The sequence below is a fragment of the Leptonychotes weddellii genome, chromosome 4, assembly GCF_054177405.1.
Source record: "Leptonychotes weddellii isolate Sample4059 chromosome 4, ASM5417740v2, whole genome shotgun sequence".
Lineage (NCBI taxonomy): Eukaryota > Metazoa > Chordata > Mammalia > Carnivora > Phocidae > Leptonychotes > Leptonychotes weddellii.
The window spans coordinates 43,536,798-43,549,499 of NC_138372.1; the positions used below are offsets into that span (position 1 = coordinate 43,536,798).

Sequence of the window (12,702 nt, forward strand, 5' to 3'; positions counted from 1 at the left end):
TTGCTCATACTACATGTTCAAGGTCAGAGGAGCTCTGCTCAATGTACTCATTCAGAGACTGAGTCTGAAGAAGGCTTCCTCTTGATAAATGCTTCCATAATCATCCCAATACCTCAACAGGGGAAAGAAAGCATGATGAATTCACATTGGCAATGAAGGTCCCTCCCAGAAATGACACACATTACTTGCATATCCATTCTATTGGTCAAAAACAAGTCACATGATCCTGTTTTACTTAAAGGGTGCAAGAAAATGCAATCCTACTATGTGTCTGGAAGTCAAGAGCTGGAAATGTGCACCTATGTATAGCCTAGGTTACACTATGGTAGCAATCCAAAAATCTTACTGGATGACAACCAAAGAATTATTTTTCATTCATACTGCATGCCCATTATGGGTTGGCTGTGTCTCTGTTTCATACAATATCATCATTTCTCTAGGAACCTTTCTGAAACATTGCTGATTGTCATGGCAAAGAGAAAAGAGCATGGTACTTAAAGCTTCGGCTGAGAGCAGTTCGCATTGTCAAGCCTGACATCAGTGGGTCTGGGCAGCAATTGTTTGCGAAGAGTAATTCAGTCTACCATACCCTGAACTACACAGGGTTTTAGCTACCCTAAACATTTTTAATTCTTCTAACGTTTTTCTGTCTTTCCATTTCATTTTATCCTTAATCTAAATGCCACCTGGCAAACTCTGACTTCCCCCTCAAGACCCTGCTAGAATAATTTCTCCCCCTGAAACTTTCTGTTACCCCCTCTCCCGCCCTACACTCAGATAGTTATTATTTTCTTTGGCTCTCACCATACTGGGTAAACACCTGAAGCAGAGAATGTTTATCATGTAGATGTCTTCTTACATCCCTGACTCCAAATCTAGGAACTGTGTCTAATTCTTTTTTAAAAATATTTTTATTATTATTATTTTTCTAATTCATTTTTATAGCTCTGATGCTTAATGCAGTGCCTGGCACATGGGAGGTTAGAAAGTGTTCAATAAATGCTTGTTGATGAATTTTTAAAAAATAGCCTTTTCTATAGTGGAATTAAGGGGGTATTTTAATAGTCAAATAGTAATAGCACTTTAATATATAAAAATTGGGACATATCAAACTTCCCTGCTGAAACCTCCTTAAGTGCATCCTATTGGATTTGGGATAAAACCCAAATTCTTTACCTTGCCTATAAGATCTCACATTATCTGGGCTATATTACCTCTCCAACTATTTTGTAGCCATACTGGGTGTGACTGTATCAGTCAGGAGAGCCTGGGTTATACTACAGTAAAAAAAAACAAACAAAAATCTTGGTGACTTAAGACAAAAAAAAATATTTCTTATTCCTGCTCCATATCCATCAAGGGTTGGCAGGGACTCTGATCACATTGCCTTCTCTGGGACCCAGCCTAATGTAGCATCTACTTTCAGGAACATTACAGATCTCGTGGTAGACAGAAAGCAAACTTTGAAGGGTCTTGGCCAGGCAGTTAAGTACATTTGCCGGAGAATGTACCATGTCACTTCTCACAATCCATTGGTTAAAACTAGTCTCATGCCCACTCTCCCATCAGCCCTACCCCCTGCACCCCCAGCCACAAGGAGACCAGGAAGTGCAATCCTATTTGCCTGGAAGGCAGAGAGCTACACATATTTGGTGACCAGCCCTAATGGCTGTCACACTGGACTTCTTTAGTACCTCAAGCAAGATAAACTATTTCTTGCTTAAGAACCTTTATAATAGCCCTCCCACTTCTTCCCTCTTCTTTGGTCAATTTCTGTTTCCTTTGGATGTTGGCTTTAATAACACTTGAAGAGGCTTTCTTTCATACTGCACCCTTCCCCCATTTAAATTAGATTCCCCTCTTATACTTTCTCATAAATCTGTTTTTTCTTTATAGCAGTTGGGAACTCAGGAATGTAATAACACTCCTTCCTTTCCCTCTTGAGCTCAGAACCAGCTGCAAGTTAGACACAAGAGTCAGATGAATGGAGATCACAGTGTTATTCTGATAAAGGAGAGATTGCAGCGCATGGCAGACACAATGGGTTTCCCAGTGCTTTACCTGGAATTAAACTTACCTATTGGTCCCTGGCAAAGGTGGGCACTTGCAAGCCACTTCCAAATAGACAGTGAGTGTGTACATCCTGTGGACAAATTGATTCTGAAAAGACAGAGCAATGGCTGGGGTGGGCATGCTGGGTCTTTCTTCTGACTTCAGCAATCAGATAACCCAAACCTTTCTCATGGGAAGGAAGTAAGGGATGGAGAAAATGGACAAGAAATTACTCTAGCAAATATCGCATCATGGAAAGCTGAAGCCAGGGACCTAGAGATTTCTTTGTAACAAGAGAATTTACCTAAATTTGTTATTCCATATTTTTTTGTGTAAGTCTCATTTTAAGATCCGTTTTGCCCACCAGAGGCAGGATAGGCATCCTTTAGTCTTCACTGTATCCATGGCATTTAGTATGGTGCTTGGTACATAGAGGGTGCTCATTAAGTCTCTGTTATATGTCAGAGTCCCTATGGAAGTCCTTCTTTTGAATCAGCTCTCCACAAAATTTGTTCTTATGTGCTTGAGATTGGTTTCCAATTTTGGAATGTTTCATTCTCTCCCTCACCCTCCACCTGTTTTTTCTTTTCTTTTTTTTTTTTCCCAGATTGTCAGCTTGGATATATGCATTCACATCATAGTTGGAGTAAAGAGGCAGAAATGAAGAAAACTGAAATACAAGTGAGTGAACTGAGTCATTGTAGAGTATGCACAGACTAGGTTTTGATCAAGGAGGAATGTGTCATGGTTGTGCACACCATCATCCTTCTGATGATTTCTTCTCAGCATTCAGAACTTCCACAAAACTTCCGGGATCATAAAGTGGAAGGTCATCTTCAAGTCCTGCCCCTTTCCCAGTGCAGGAATCCATTTGGCAGCATCTTCACTTACTTATATACTTCTAGTGATACTCGGGGCTGGGCAGTGCTAATTCTGCTGAATGCTGTGATTAGACCTCATTGGGAGCATTGTGGGCATGAAACAGTGGAACGCAATTTTGGCCAATCAGATCTCAGAGAGGGTCAGTCAAATGGTGAGAAGCCCAAAACTATGTCCCATGGAGAAGAGTTGAAGGAATGGGGCATATTTATTTACCCAGGGGGAAGAATAAGTGAAGTCTTCAAGTAGTTGTGCAAATGTCACATGGGAGAGTTGACCTAGTCTGTAGGTTTGTAGGTCAGAATGAGGGTAATGTTTAGAGGTTAGAGAGGAAAACTCTGCAATATTTAAGGAAGAAATTTATGAAGTCACAGTTACTTATCAATGGGATAGTTGCCTTAAAAGTGGAATTGAAGGGGCGCCTGGGTGGCTCAGTTGGTTAAGCGACTGCCTTCAGCTCAGGTCATGATCCTGGAGTCCCGGGATCGAGTCCCACATCGGGCTCCCTGCTCAGCGGGGGGTCTGCTTCTCCCTCTGCCCTCTTCCCTCTCCTGCTCTCTGTCTCTCATTCTCTCTCTCTCAAATAAATAAATAAAATCTTAAAAAAAAAAAAAGTGGAATTGAAGGCCATCCATTCAATACATATTTGTTGTCTACCCTGTGCCAGACACTATGCTGGCTTAGTTTATGATAAATTCCCAGTGAGCTCATAGTAGCTTGTAGTAATCATCACTTTATTTTCAAAGTTGATAAAAATCATCTTTAAATATTCTCCTTTAGAATTTGGCCAGGGGTTGGTGACCAACATTAGTGGTTTATCAATTCTGGAATTGACCCTTTATTACTCTCAAAATTTGAAAATCTGAGATGATGTTTTCTTATGTCCAGTGTTAGTTAGATGGACATTCTTGTGTGAAGACAAGAGTTTTTGGTATTCATAAACAAGTTACCTGCACTTGGGATCACTTAAGATAACTGTACTCTGATGTATGACAAATATTTGTGGCAGGAAAACTGCAAAGTGTTCACCAACTCCTTTTCCTGCTGTGCACACAGCTACACTACATTTCCTGGCCTCCTTTGTAATTAGGTGTGGCCATGTGGCTGAGTTTTAGCCAATGCAGAGAGGGTGAAGCTAATGTATGCTAGGTACAGGCCTGGCTCCTAAAACCGTCTCTCCCCATCTCCTGGTCAAGTGTAAGGGACATAGAGAAGGACAGAGCCACAGACAGACAGAGCCTGGGTGTCTGAATGACCACATGGAAAATTGCCCACTGACCAGGAGTGTTTGCATTAGAGTTGACCTGAACGGGGAATCAACTGTATTGTGTTGAACCACAGAGATTTGAGAGTATATATGTTAAAGTTGCTAGTGTCTTCTTATTCCAACTGGTGCTGCAGGATCCGCTCAGTGAGAGAATAAACAGGGAACTGAAGTTAGGGATTTTGTTCTGCCCTTTCCTGTTTGAAGAGAATTAGTGGAGGAAGCAGAAGTAAAGGACATAGCACTTAATTACATACTGATGCTTCCTGTTGGTAATATTTTCTTCCTGTAGAATTTATAAACTTCTTGAGATGTGTGACCATTTCCTTCATCTTCTTCTATATTTAATCTTTCACTGGATATTTATTGAGAAATGCCAGGTAGCTTGGGGATTTCAGAAGAAATATAGGTAGCACATTTTGTTAGCTGTGTTGTTCATTTATTCAACAAGTTTTGAGCGTTTACCATGGGCTGATCACTGCTAAACGTTGGTAAACAAAAGCTATAGTACCTGCCCTCAAGTTGGGGCATAGCAAGGGAAGTAGACAATATGGGGGCAAGACTAGTCGAGTATGATGATGCTATGAGAAAGGGGGGCAGGATGTTCTGGATTCACACAGAAGAGACATCTGACAAAGGTAGTGGCTAGAGAATTGTCCTCTAAGGAGGTGATGAATAAATTGAAACCTAAAGGTTGAGGAAGAGTAGCTAGAAGAGGAGTCAGTGGAGAGAGAAAGAGCATTGTAGGATGAGGGAATGCATGAACAAAGGTCTGACTATGGGGCATGACAATGGGACATGTTTGGAGAGACCAAAAGGTAAACTGGAAAGTAAGAGTGGAGAGGATGAGCACGAGAGGAGGAACTTGTAATAAATGTATGCACACACTTAATAAATGCATACAGAAGGCCTTGTACTCTATGTGTATACATTTACCTAGAAGGAAATACGGCTGATTAACCAACAAGATATCAACAATTGTGATATTTGGGTAATTTTCATTTTCCTCCTTCTGTTGCTCTTTTTGTTTTAAAACTTTCTACGATAAACATGTATTACCTGTGTAATAAAAAAATTTAAAAAATAAATGTTTTCTCTTATTAGTTGTAATTGCACCTGCTGTCCCTCACTGGATCCTCAAGGTAGTTCTCTGAGCAGATGGAAGTCCAGAGTTGATACCCAGGGAAGCTGAAATTAGCTTTCCTAAGGTCCCGTTCAGTCTACTTTCTCTCCTTTGCACCTGCCTTCCCTGCAGTTTTCTAGGTAGTGATGATGGCTTTTCTTGGAACTGCTCACATGAGTGCCGTGTTGCGTGTTTGTGTGTACGTAGTTTGCAACCTGGTGAAAATGGGTCAACGTTCTTATGATCCTGACCTACCTAAGAGCCTTCCCACATACAGAGGATGTCCTCAACCTACTGGACTACATCATTAGACTTGTTTTTTTCTGTGATACCATCATGTTCTTTGCCTAGTGATTTGGCAGTAGGGGAGAAAGCTATTGATAATTTTTAAAAATGAAGTTAGGGAGGAGATTGTTTCCCATTATTCTGTCAACCCACATCTTGATTGACGGGCATGTTGATGCTTGGCCAAACCAGTGGATGATGAATATTTACAATGAACTTCCAAACACTTGAAAGTCTTAAAATACTGTATTAACATTCTCTAAATTATGTTGTGGTAACAAATCACCTCCCAAATCTCAGAGTCTTCGAACAAATGAATTTATTTCATGTGCATGTTACGTCTCCATCATGATTTTAGGCCTTAGCTCTCTCTGAAACTCAGGCTGAAGTGGCAGCCCCCTGTCTGAAATATTGCTGCTGTGTGTCACGGGATGAGAGAGAGGTAACACCATGAGGTAGCTCTTAAAGTTTTGCTCACCTGTCGCTTCCACTCACCTTTGATTGGCCAGAGTGTGTCCCAGGACTTGACAGGGAGGAACAGCAAATATTTTGACAGCTCTCTGAATGTCAGTTTCTTGATCTACAAAATGGAAATAGGTAAAATATATTATGATATATTTGAACCCTGGAATATCATGTAGCTAATTTAAAAAGTGAGTTAAAAAGATGAGTTGACCTAAAGACAAACCCATGATACCATGTTACACGAAGAAAGCAAGTTGCAGAGCAATGTGTATGATATGGTCTCATTTTTGCATACATTAAAAAACCCTTATACCTGAGATATTTGTTTGCATGAGAATATAATAAGAACAACTAATGTTTAATGAGTGGCTACATTATATGCCCATCACTGTGCTAAGTGCTTTTTACATGCATTTGCTCATTTAATCTTTGGAGAGTCCAGAGAAAGGAGTAGAAAGTTACCTATCAAATGGTGATTGTCAGCTACTTTCACTGGGGGTGGGATAAAGAGATGGTACTTTTTAAAAGCATATGATTTCTATAAATTTTTCCTGGTCACAATAGGTGGATTAATCAGCTTTTGTCATGAAACAAACCACCACAAAATCGGAGTGCTATCTAAGGTTAAGTACTGTTTTTCCTGCTTATGGGTCTGCAGGTTAGCTGAGGTGGCTTACACTTCTTAAGGTCCTGGTAGGTGGTCTCTTCTCTCCACCACACGGGGCTCCCTGGCAGTTTTCAGAGTAGTGATGCTGGTTTCTCCTGGAGCTGCTGACTTGAGTGCCATATTGCATGTGTTCATGGGCACCCTGAAGAGATAGGGTTGAGGGTCCAGTGCAGGTCTGCTTGATGTGTCTCATTCTGGAACTCATCCTAGAGAGGCAGGATCTACCAGGGATCTGTTCTTCTCATGGCAGAGTTTGGGGCAAATGGAAACGTGGGAAGCTTTTTAAGACCGAGGCTTGGAACTGGTATACTGTCATTTTTGCCCACTTTCTATAGTTGAAGCAAGCCACATGGCCAAGTCCAATATCAGTGAAGCTTGGAGGTCATGGAGGATATGGAAGGAGATAGTGAATATTTGCTGTATAGTCATCTACTATAATCCACATTCACTGCTTTGTTAGTTATAAAAATAGCAATAAAATGAGGAAAAGAGAATACTTAGCCAGCATAGTTTAAATTGTGTTCAATATATTACAAAGTTGCATTAAGCATTTCTTAAAAATACAAACTCCATATTTACAATTATAATGAGCTTAGTGATAGCCACATGGGCATTTAATTAATCAGAGTCCTCATTGCCTGGAAGGGCAGGTAGGCGTTTACACCAGCTTGGCTTATGTGGCTTGTGATGTGACATTCTAAGCATAATTCAGAGACTTTAATGGCCCTCTATATGCATCCCTGCTAATTGTCTGGCCATCTGTAGCACAAGGAGCTTAAATCATGAAATCAGAGATTCTTAGAGCAGGAAGGGCTCTGGTGCCCATGGTAGGCAGGCGCCTTCTAACTTACATGGACAGCTGCTTTTGCCAATTATAGTTATTCTTGATTGGGTGTGTCTCACATTGCTGGAAAGTGGTTATGGAAATCAAAATTCCTTCATTCAGCCAGTGGGGACAGTGGACCTCCCAGCTGTCACTTACCTGAGTGACACATTAAATTAGTAGCTAAGATAGGATTGAAACCCAGGTGTCTAGAGTGAGCCCAGGGCTTTTCACTTTTCTCTCTGCATAACACAAACATCAAGTGTATGGATCATTTGGGAATAGTCACTAGGCCCTGAAACTTCCATTACTCTCTTTAAAATATATATTGTCTTCTTTCTCTACTGCTTCCTCTGTCTTGCGAGAACCCAAGCACTTCTTAGACCTACTACGTCTGAGTCCTGGGACAAAAACACCAATTGGCACAGGCGCTGAAATAAAGAGTGCCATGTTAAATTCCTGAAGACACTGGCCAGGGAATCATGCCTATTTTAATTTCCTTTCTATTCGAGCTAATTTAGACGATATCTGCTGATCTAGCTCATGGGAATCAACTGCATAAAGAAAATGTTTTATTAAGGGCTTTGTAAGGATTAAGAGTTGTGTTCCTCAAGTTTCAGTGATTTACGCACTGCTTTCTCCATTTTGCTATGTTCACTTACAGATCTAAAATTAATTTTCTTGGTATTTTTCTTTAAAGATATTTACTTTCTTAAAACTTAAAGCTATTTTTTATAGGAGATTATGTCTTACAATTTTAAGTTGATAACAAATATTACTTGCCAGAAACATTTAGACCACTGTAAAAATAAATACACAGTCATTCAAATAAATAGATTTGTCCTTGTACCACCGAAAGTATTCTCTTATTCTATAGGAGGTAGGCATTCTCCACTGATACAGTGGAAAAGTATGGGCTTTGGAATCAGGAAGACTTGGGTTCAAATCTCAATGCATTCCCTTCCCAGTAGTATGATCTTGGGCAGTTTCCTTAAACTGTTGAACATCAGTTTCTTGTCTATAAAATGGAATGACAACAGCTATCTCACAGCGTGTATGTGTGTGTGTGTGTGTTCAAAAAGCATCAAATGTCATTCTTGACTCATAGTAGAAGTTCAAAAAATTTAGCTACCTTCTTTCCCTCATTTTCTCCCCCAAATGGCATTCATGTACCCTATTGTTCGATAAAGGAATGATCTGTGGGCAGAATTAATTGTTCCCTGAATATCTTACTGATCAGTTGCTTACCATATCACTAGGAAATGTGCTAAATGTTGTGGGTACAGTGAAAATTGGGTAAATGGACTTGAAGACTTGGATTCAAGTACTGTGTCATCGCCTTTGGATGAGTCACTAAACATCTCTGAGCCTCAGTTCCCTCATCTGAAAATGAGGGTGGTAATTGCCACTTCCCCCTACTTCATAGAACTTGGGTAAGGAATGCCATAGGAGCAGGTAGAAAATGCTACAGGCATTTCTGCTACAACGTGACATGGAAGTTCCTGCAAAGCTTGGTGTTCTGCAGAGTTGTATGTTAAAAAATAATAGGCCTTTTTGCAAAAATAAGGTTGAGGCAGACCACTGAAAACCTGTGCAGTTTTGTAACCACAATGCTAAGATAAAACTCTCAGTATCCTAAAAAGACCTGTTAAATTTTGACAGAATAAATAAATAAATACACACACACACACACATACTATAGCAAATATAGGATTCAACCTTAAAACTGGCAAAGGTTGCTTGATGGAAGGCATAAGGGAGAGAGGAGGCTGCCCAGTTATGGTGGTGAGGGCAGGTGCTTGAAGATGGGGGCACACCATGCAATAAACCCTTTTAAGAAAGGCAACGTGGGCAAATAGCTCAGCAGGAGGATGGAGGGTGAAAGGGCACTATGCCCAGTCCCCCTAGTTCTGTATGCCTCTGAGGCAATCATATTCCCCTGTGCAGGACAGTCTCTGTTCCCCTGCTGTTCCTCAGTGGAAAAAAATGCTAACATCCTGGGAAAAATCAGTGTGAAAGAAGGCAGCTCTCATTCCTCTAGTGATCAGTCTTAGCTTGTCTTCAAGTCTCACGTGTCACAGTATCGTGTTGTAGAGCACGGCGGTTGCATAGGCTGATGTGGAGGCCGAGGGGTGCAGTTCTCGACCAAGAGCCCCCCCAGTCCCGGGCTTCATGAGCTGCCCAAGCAGAGACTCCCAGAGGCAGAATACATTCAGAGACTTCCCTCCCTTCCCTGTCTGATTGGTCCACACCGCCCTCCTCTCCTTGGTTGCAGGGCTCTTCTTCCTCACTAGCCTGTGACTCCTGGAGAGAGGGCTCTGTCATATTCCCTGATGTGCTCTGAGGGCCCCCATAAGGGCCCTGGAGCAGAATGGTTGCATTAGAGCTGAACCCCCTTTCCTAGGCAGCGAAGGGCCCTGGGCTTTCCTGAGAGCATCGGAACCAGTGGACCCCCTTGAGATGCGGATGCAGGCACTCTTCCAGGACAGGGACACTGTCTCATTCAACTCTATCTCCAGTGGGTCCCAGCCCTACTTTACCTATGCAAGGGCATGAAGGGGCTAGTGGCATATCTTCCTCCTCAGTGCTCCTCCTTCCCTCCTTCCCTCCGTCCCTCCCTCCCTCCCCCCTCCCTGCTGACTTTTCATTCTTTTGACAAATACTGATTGAGGATCTATCCCATACCACACATTATACAAGGTCCTGGGAATGAAGTGGTGGGCAAAAAAGACATGGAATCTGCCCTCATGGTGCTTCTATATCACCTAGAGGTTAAGCGCTTAACCTCTGGAGCCAGAGTGTCTGGCTCTGATGTCTGGCTCTGTCCTTGACGCGCTGTATGCACTTGGTCAAACTCCTCTCTCTGAATCTGTCTCCTCATCTGTAAAATAAGGTTCACAATAGAATCTATTTCAGAGGGCTGTTATGGATGTTAAATGAATGATGAGTACCTAACCCGGGAAGTGCCCAGTAAATGTCAACTGTGATCACTGGTATTATAGTTGCTATATATAGGTAATAAATAAATTAATATGAAATCACAGTAAGCAGCAAGTGTTAGGAGTGAAAAAAGCCAGGTGGGGATTGCCTGTGATCTGGAACTATGTTTTCCCTGCGGTGTAGCTAGCAGGATATTGAATATTACCTGATGGGGGAGTTGGGAGACAGTTGAGCTACTGACCTAGAAGATCTCCAAACACTTCTGGCTTTAAGGAAATAAAATGGAGGATCTTCTTAAAGGGGATGATCTGAAAGGGCCTCTCTAAAGAGGGGCTACAACACAAAGGATATAAATGCTAAGCTTGGGAGAGGAGAGTGGTTTGGGAAGGGCATTCGGGGCAGAGGAAAAGGCAGGGAAGAGCCATCACCAGTGATCAGCTGTTGAGGACTGTTTCTACGGGCTCTGCACTAGGTCAATTCTGTTAAAAGATCTTCCGTTTTCCACTGGTCAGTTAAAGTGTCTACTGTATGGGGGGCTCTCAGTTGTGGCTTTTAAGTGCTGGAGATTGGACACTGGACAGTGGGGGGAGAGGGTCAGAGCAAGAGGGAGAGAAAGAGAATCTCAGGCAGACTCCCTGCTGAGCGGGGAGCCTGACACAGGACTTGATCCCACGACCCTGAGATCATGATCTGAGCTGAAACCAAAGAGTCGGTTGCATAACTGACCGGGCCACCCAGGCGGCCCTGGTATCATCCATATTTTGAAGATTCTAGAACTCCACGTCTTTTCGGGCTATTACTGTGGCTCACTCTATGCTGCCATGTCTGTGGGGAAGTGGTTTCATTTCCCAGGCTACCGTTGAGCAAAATAAAGAAAGGAAATACAATGAACATGCATTTCTAGGTACCACATTCCAAATTCACCCCCAGCGCTCGCTTCGGCAGCACATATACTAAAATTGGAACAATACAGAGGAGATTAGCTTGGCCTCTGCACAAGGATGACATGCAAATTTGTGAAGCGTTCCATATAGTAAACAAACAAACAAACAAATAAATAAATTGACTCCCAGCCCCAAAGTTTCAAACCGTACGTGTTACTAGCCACATACAGTTTGGGTAACCTTGGTCATGTCATCTCATTTGCCTATTCATTCACGAATTCTCATTCAGCAGATACCGATTGAGCAAGAAGTATATGCTAGCATGACAGGCTAGATGGGTCACTTGGGGCCTCAGCTTCTCCACCAATAGCGTGAAGGCCTGGGCCAGATCACTGGTTCTCCACTGCAGTGCTGACTCCCAACCTCCATTTTATTAAACAAATTAGAGTGGATTCAAAAAGTTATCCCTTTAATAGCTTCAGCTTACACCCAGGGATACTGAAAAGCTTTCTCTGGTGGGAGAGAAAACTGGATTGACAGCTAGCAGCTGGAAATGTTTATTATTATTACCCCATGAATTGTTTTCTCTGCCTAGACTGTTAGGCTATGTGAGTCTCACCTGTCCAAGATGCCACGGAAAGGGTTGAGAACTGCTGAACTGGGTGTTCTCTGAGGCCCAACTGCCAGATTGCCGCGGTGCTTTTGTTTTACGTAAGTGGTGGTATTGCCGATAATATTAGTGGTAATTATTTATAACATTATCTTAAATGATCAGATCAAGGGGTACTTTCTCTCCCTTTTTATTCTAGGTATCAATATGCTTTACATTCCAAACTCCAATAGTTTCCCTAAAGCCGGTCAGATCAGTGCTGCCTGCTCTGACTTTAGCCAGAGAAGAATGGGGCTGCTCCTGCGCTAGGTATCAGCAATGTTTATGTCCACCCTTTTGCCAGTTCAACACCAGCCCGGTTTGGGGTTTTCCAGGACGATGAGATGATGATGGTAGAGGTAATTCCTGTGAAAATACTATTAGCCCCATATTCTGGATAAGGAGACGAAGACTCAGAGAGGGGACACAGCTTGCCTTCAGACACACGGCTAGGAATTAGCAAAGACAGGATTGACTTCTGGTTCCATCTGACTCCAAGCCTGTCTCTTTCCACTAAACCGTACTACACCACTCCCCGAGTGGACGTTCAAGGTCAGGAGCCCCAGGGGACCAGCAGGTCTGTCAAGTTCTGCAGGACCAAGCTGTTTATCGTTGCAGAGGACACTCATCACTGCACTAATTACATTAATTGCTGCCCACTCTGGGGCTAG

General features: G+C 42.3%; 1 long non-coding RNA gene and 1 other non-coding gene across 2 annotated transcripts in view; both read left to right on the forward strand.

Annotated features, from left to right (window-relative positions):
• Nucleotides 1–5,253, forward strand: part of LOC145721277 (uncharacterized) — a 9,397-nt gene extending 4,144 nt beyond the window's left edge. The window contains exon 3 of the long non-coding RNA XR_014144882.1: nt 2,660–5,253. This is a non-coding gene — a long non-coding RNA (uncharacterized LOC145721277). The remainder of the gene's footprint in view (nt 1–2,659) is intronic.
• Nucleotides 5,254–11,427: 6,174 nt separating this feature from the next.
• On the forward strand, nt 11,428–11,534 carry LOC115942987 (U6 spliceosomal RNA). The gene has a single exon (XR_004077578.1). It is a non-coding gene; the product is annotated as a U6 spliceosomal RNA (small nuclear RNA).
• The last annotated feature ends 1,168 nt before the right edge of the window (nt 11,535–12,702 follow it).